This window comes from Pteropus vampyrus, unplaced genomic scaffold, assembly GCF_000151845.1.
Source record: "Pteropus vampyrus isolate Shadow unplaced genomic scaffold, Pvam_2.0 Scaffold174, whole genome shotgun sequence".
NCBI lineage: Eukaryota > Metazoa > Chordata > Mammalia > Chiroptera > Pteropodidae > Pteropus > Pteropus vampyrus.
Genome location: NW_011888955.1, coordinates 1,091,254 through 1,097,916, shown reverse-complemented (window position 1 = coordinate 1,097,916; position 6,663 = coordinate 1,091,254). Strand labels below are relative to the sequence as shown.

Here is a 6,663-nt window from a genome sequence, read left to right as displayed (position 1 = left end):
TCCTCCAGCAACAGTGTTCTCTGTCAACACCCTTCGCGACCCACTCAAGGGCAGCCTTTCCACACACCTCACTGCAAGATCCCAACCACTATGGAGGGCGGTTCTACTGGCCCTGTGTCGCATGAGAGCTGACCTTAGGGGTCAAATTCTGGCCAAATGGCAGCAACCGGATCTGAGTGTCTAGTTTCAAAGCTAGTGTTTATTCCACTTAGCTCTCTTTTTAAATTTTAATTGTAAAAGGTCCTAAATCCACTCTCGGTGGATCAGACGGGTGTGTTCTGGCTTCACAGCTAAAGCCCTTGAGCTCCACTGTGACGGCCAGCACTGCGCCCTCACAGAGCCCCGGGCCCCCTGTGCCTCGGTGCGCATCTAGGGGCGTGCAGCTCTAAGGCGATGCACAGTCTCTCGTCCATGGCGTGCTTCTGCCACCAGACGAGCCCTCCTCTTGTGAACCTCCAGGCTGTGCCTGACTCACAAAGCTAAAGGCAAACATGCACGGAAGCTCTCGTAAAACTGTATTCTAGGTTTTCTGACCACTAGAGGGCACCACAGCTTCACTTGTGTTTAAAGTAATCTTCCCTTACTGGGTACGAGGAATAAAAAATGTCTTTTTAAAAGAATTTTCGTAGCTGAAGAAAAATCAATGGAAAAATCACTGGAGAATTAAGACTTACTGCCCTTTGTCCAGGGATCACGTCTTCGTGATGTTCTCCAAACGATGATCACCTGACGTCTCTGAGCTCGTGTCTCCTGCAGAAGGGAGAAGCCGGGCAGGGAGGAGCCTCTGGCAGCTCTTCGGGCAGCTTTTTTGAGCCCACGTTCTCGCTATTGCTGTGCCACCCTCTCCTCCAACGGGTTCCTATGTTTGATATGTGAAAACGTCAGGATACAATTTTCTATTTTTAAGGCACATAGTAGTAAATAACAGAAACACTTTGAACTTGCAGAGATTATTCTGATTTTAAGCTACATTCAGCCTTGAAAGGAAAAAACACCTCTGTTTCCAATTCTCAAGCCAGTTTGTTCAAAACAGAAATCCGTAAGAGTTACAAATGGAATCGAAATAATCATCACACACTTCTTTGGAAATAAAGGCAGGACTGTCCTACCATTCATTATTATTCTTTCTCTTGAAACCTCTGCTTCTCTTTTCCTGTTCTGGCCCTGTCCCGGGGCCTTCGTATTTGATTCCCCCTAGGGGTGCGGGACACAGCCCTCCTGGGCTGTCAGCGTGTGTTCTTGTACGTTGAGGGTCCTCAGCAAACAATGAGGAAAAGAACAGACTCTCATCCTTCCCCACTTGACATAAAATGGAATTTTTTATAAAGAGAGGAGAAGGTAATCCCAGTGAAAAGCAACAGAAAAATCAATACATTTTTAGAAATTCTCAGACAGCTGAAATTTAAGGTGAAATAAACCGATTTTTTAGAAAAAATGTTTTTCTACCATGAAAAGTCAGTTACTAGAATTTCATTAATAAATTAATAATCATTGGTAGAGTTACTCTGAGTGGGAGTTTTACCATGTTGCTAGAAACCAAGGAATATTCATAAAGGCCAGAGGCCAAGGATCATGTGGAGAAAACAAGATTTACATTTAAAAATAAGCAAACAAGTCAACAGAAGACGTTCACTCATTCACAAATATAGCTGATTTTCTAGTGTCGGCTGGAGTAGCTACATAGGCAGGCCCCACAGAGCTGCTAGTCCAGCGGAGACCACACCAGGGCAAAGAGAGCCAGGCCTGTGCCCTGAGGCAGGGGAGTGGATGGTACTTAATTCAAACCCAAGGGTCACAGAGGGCTTCCTTTGGGGTGTGGCATCTGGTTTAACGGAAGGACCAGGGAGCAGGGCATTCCCAGCAGGAGCAACTGCATGTGAGGACAGTGAGCAGCACGCTGTAGAGAACTGGAAAGCTTCCCTTACTGCTTGCTTAAATATTTCTAAGTTGTTACACTATGAACGGTAAGGATTAAAAACACTTATAAAGGGTAAGTATTTAAAATAGCTGTGTACAAGTGGTGTAAAATAAAGCAAATATCCTTCAAGTGTATATCTGAATCCTTGGGAAAGAGAATCCTACAGGCCAAAATCCAGCTAATTAAAAACCCGAGCACGAAGCACATGAGCTGCGGCTGGATCGGGCCTGTGAAAACCTGCAGGGCTCGGCGAGCAGGGGCTTCACTGCCGGCCAAGCAGGAGGCGTGGTCTTGAGACCCGGGACGCAACTGCAGGCTGGCCCTCCACGCAGGGCTGCAGCCTCCCAAGGGCCACGTCCTCGAGGAGCAAGGACAAGGGGAACCCGCTCAGACACAGCATGCCCGTCTCAGTCGGGCTCTCCCTAAAAAAAATCACGACGTTGGGCCCACCCTCCTGGTCACACACATGTGAGGTGTGAATGTGGTCCGGGACTACCCGCACCAGACAGGAAGCAGAAAAGGAAGTCCCAGGCCAGTCACGGCCGTGGACACCTGGGATCAGCAAAGGCCCACGTCCTTGGAAGAAGAACTTCACTTCAAACAGGCCCGGGACATGACACGGTTGTGTCACTAAAGACAGTCACAATTCAGAGCTGCAGACCACACGAGGAAGTCCCAGGACAGGCGTCAGAAGCCACAGGCTGAGCCGGATCCCCAGGGAGTCAGACAGCACAGCTCTCGGGCAGGGCCGCTGGAGGAGTCACTGGTTCCTCACTCTTGTGTTTCCAAGGAACACCCCGAAAGTGACATTCTGGGCCTCTCGTTCCACCTCTAACTCAGCCCAGTCACATACCTGACTGGAGGTGACAGCCAACCGTCCACAGTCTGTAAGCAGGTGAAGTTACCTAAGGAAAAGTGGAATGCTGGGGATTTGTTTCTTGACCTTTCTAAGCGGTGTGAGCTGCAACCGCAGGTCAGCGTGTCTGGGTATGTGGGCCTGTCCCAAGTCCAGCCGCTGAAGGGGTGGAGCTGAGGCGGGGGTGTCAGCACACCACGTGACCAGAGCACGCGCTCCAAACACCTATTTACCTCCCCGTCTCTGGGGAACAGGGGAGTCAGAGCAGGAGGTTGCAGGCTGAGTCTCAGCAGGAGGGGACAACTGTGGCTCTCCCACAGCACCCATACTGGCTTCAGCAGGACCCCAACACACCAGCTCCGCACTAGCCCCCCTCCCCAGAGACGGCACCCTTGCAGAACACGTGAGCACAGAAGGCCAGAATGATGAGTGTGCGTGTTGGCTGTGGCACGTCACAGGCTGAGAGGGTGATGGGAGGGTGACACCGTATGTCACCCATACTGCTCACCGGTAACTGACCCAGCTGTTTCTAGATCTGGGAGAGAGGGCGACGGTGCTCATTCTGATTTGTCACTTGAATATGTCCTAATGGGTTGGAGCAACAACCAGGAGCAACTGGGAGGGACGGATTCCTGCCAGCGGCCACCCCAGAGGCTAACGGTCACCGTTCATTATCAGAACCAAGGGACCAGTCCAGCTTTGAAGATGGACAGAAAGCGTCCCCGAGGAGGAGCTGTCCGTCCCGCGTCTGTGACAGAGACCAGCACTTGAAGAGATGAGGGGGGCTGGTGGGGCCTCACCAGAGCCAACGGGTGGGGCAGGGCTGATCCCCGCAGCTCTAGTTCGGGGTGACGCCCGATGGCGGGGTGCTCCAGCTCCACAGGGAGAGCCCTGCCGGGGCCAGGAAAGGGCCCAAGGGCCGTGTCGCCTGCAGGGGCCTCTCCCAAGGGCGACCAGAGGACGGCTCTGTGCCGCAGACGGGCCTGCAGCAGAGAGGGCGAGGGAGGAGGCCGCCGGGTGAGCAGTTCCCGTGTGCCGTGGCCTCTCCACACGTCAGCTCACTTCACCCTTAGACCATGTCAGCAACGGAGCACCCTGTCCCCACTTCAGACAGAAAACAAGGCAGAGAAGGCTGGGTCACTCGGTCACAGCTAGAACATGAACTCAGGCCGGGCCTCGAAGTCCCTGCCCTCCTCCCTGCAGCCGTCATGGCAGCAGCGCCCCGAGAGGTGACTCCTGGCCTTCCTGTGAGCGCTGAGGCCCACGGATCGACGGACATCACGGTGCGGACGTCCCCCGGCCCCGTTTCTCGGCCTGCACACATACATCCTGGGTACACTGTCCCGAGACACCCCCTCCCTCCGGAGTTCTCGTGGGTGCTCGTTTAGGCTGCCTCTTCCTCCTCCATCCATCCAAGCCGCCTCCACGTTACTCCCACGCATGGAAATCCTCCATCGATTTTCTGTCACCTCTATGTAACATAAAGGTGAGCAGGGCGGACATTTTATTGCCAAGGCAGCCGCAGCGTGTGCTGTGATCTGCTGCTGTCCACACAACCTCCGCGTGCTGTCCCACGTGCCCCGAACAAGCCTCGTATCGACAGTCATCACCATCAGCGACGCTGTGGCCAGTTAATCATTCACTTTGATAGCCAACGTCAGAACAGTTTCCCGTGAGGTCTGTTTTCCCATTTTCAAATTGGCCACACTAACCTCTTACAGAAACAGACGCGCTACGTCTCAGGCAGCTGTCATTCCCCACTGCGGCCTTATTTCACTATCACAGATCGTGGGGCATCCACTCATATTGAGCATTTCTGATTTCTAGCTACATGCTTTTTTTCCAGGACAGCCTGTGACTGAACCCAGTGTCCTAGGGCAGGGCTCCTGGGCAGCAGCAGCTCGCTGTCACCCGCCAGGCAGGGGCAGGAAGACGGCAGCCGCATGCAGCCCTGGTGCTCTGTCACGGCCTGGAGGGGGGAACGCTCGTCCTCACCGGGTGACCTGATTTTACCAGGGCCACCGTGCGCACATCTGCTCCAGGCCTTCCTGCCCGGAGATAAAGACGTGCGTGCTCCGCAGGCGTGGGCATCGGCCGCCCAACGCGGCGCCCGCTTACCGGCAGCCGCGGTGTACCCCACGAACAGGCTGGGTCTGAGGATTAGACAGGGGAAACGGAAGTGGCCCTGCGGCCACCACCTCCACCACTGCAGCTCTAGCCACTGCGAGCGAGAAATCCGATTTCCCAAGAGACTAACAGACAAAGACGTCAGCATCCCACAGGAGTCCCCGAGCGAGGGTCAGGAGCAGGGCTCCCCGACCCAATGGGGGCTGGAGGGACGACGTGCTGCCAGATGACCCACTGGAGCACCTCGTAGTATTTCTCGGCCAAATTTTGTAAGAAAATGGCTAAGTACAACAGCCACAGCGTGAGGAGGGCCCCGGCGTGGGAAAGGCCCCGAGGGCCAGGCAAGTCCAGAACGGGGAACAGAAGGACGAGCTGCGAAGCATCGGCTGGGCCCCCGAGGGCAGCTGCCACCATTAGGCTGCACGGTCCGTCCCACTGACGCTTCGCTTTTTCCCAGAAAGAGACCGACGAGGATCCTGGTCCCAGAGGTAAACCTGCCACGTGAAGCGAGCCAGCCTCAGCAGCGCAGGAGGTGGGTTTCGTGGACGCTGCGCTGTGCTGTGAGGACCCATCTCCCGCTCCACGCGCCGCACACACACGCAGCACCAGGGCGCAAAGGCAGCTGGGACGGCTGACCGCCCACAGGTCGGCTCACAGCCGGGTCCTCCCCAGAAACCATCCTGGGCCCAAGGGAGCTGCCTGGCTCCAGGGTACACCCTCTCAAGGGGTAGCTTGCATCCCATCACTGGTCAGTGAGGGGACAGCTCTGTCCCCCTAGGTGAGGGGTGACTTTGGAGAGCTGTCCTGGTCCTGGCCGTGCTCAGGGCTGTGCGGCACAGCAGGTCACCTTCCCCGCCCGGTCCCGCCAGCCCTTCACAGAGCCCCCGAGAGCTCTCTCCCCACCACAGCTCGAGTCCACCTCTTCAACCGGAACGGTGACAGGGCTCAGCGGGGGGTCCTGTGCCGTGTGTGTGTGTGTGTGTGTGTGTGTGTGTGTGTGTGTGTGTGTGTGTGTGTGTGTGTGTGACGCACTCTTCTGCATCAGAGCCCATGTTAATAAGAAGCACTAAGCAAACGTCTATGTGCTTCCTGAGTTCCCACTTTATTTTTTGGAAAATGTCAGAAACGTGGCCTCCGTAACATGCGGCCGTTTTCACGGGCCTGCTCACTGCAGCGGGGGGCTGCAGACTCCCCGGGGTCACCGAGTCCTAAATCACACTTTGAACAAGCTGGCCTTGCATGGCAGGAGGGCTGCTGTACTTCAGCTTGGCATACGGTCATTTGTATGGCAGTGGGAACTGCTTGGCAAGAACCGTTTAGATACCGTATTTTTTGAAAACAGCAGACACATAAGTTGAAACTCTATTCAACTTATGTGTCTGCTTTTGTATTATACGGATCATTTTTAGACAGTAAGATTTTGGTATTTGGCATTTCAGAGGTCACATGACACAGGCTGAGACAACTTTTTGGATTAGTTAATTCAAATCCCAATTACACGATTCCTAGCAGGAATGGTTCTATAAAATCCTTTCTGTGGCCAGCCTGGTACAGTTCATTAAGCCAAAAGCACTCTGGCCTGTGCCTATGGGGCAGGGTGGCTCAAATGACTGAGGCTGACAGAGCTGACGTGGCTGACAACCCGACACTGCAGCTGGATTCAAGGGGAAGCGTGCTAATTCGTACCAGGTTACAGCAACAGGCCAAAGGTGCCTGTAATGATTTTAGAGAATTATCTTTGACCATTGACACCAATAGCTCT

The 6,663-nt window shown here is 54.3% G+C and overlaps 1 long non-coding RNA gene across 1 annotated transcript in view; it reads right to left on the bottom strand.

The window, feature by feature from the left end:
* The window catches only part of LOC105299167, a 15,530-nt gene that overhangs the window by 1,612 nt on the left and 7,255 nt on the right, over positions 1-6,663 (bottom strand). Inside the window, exon 3 of the long non-coding RNA XR_896505.2 lies at positions 675-859. This is a non-coding gene — a long non-coding RNA (uncharacterized LOC105299167). The remainder of the gene's footprint in view (positions 1-674; positions 860-6,663) is intronic.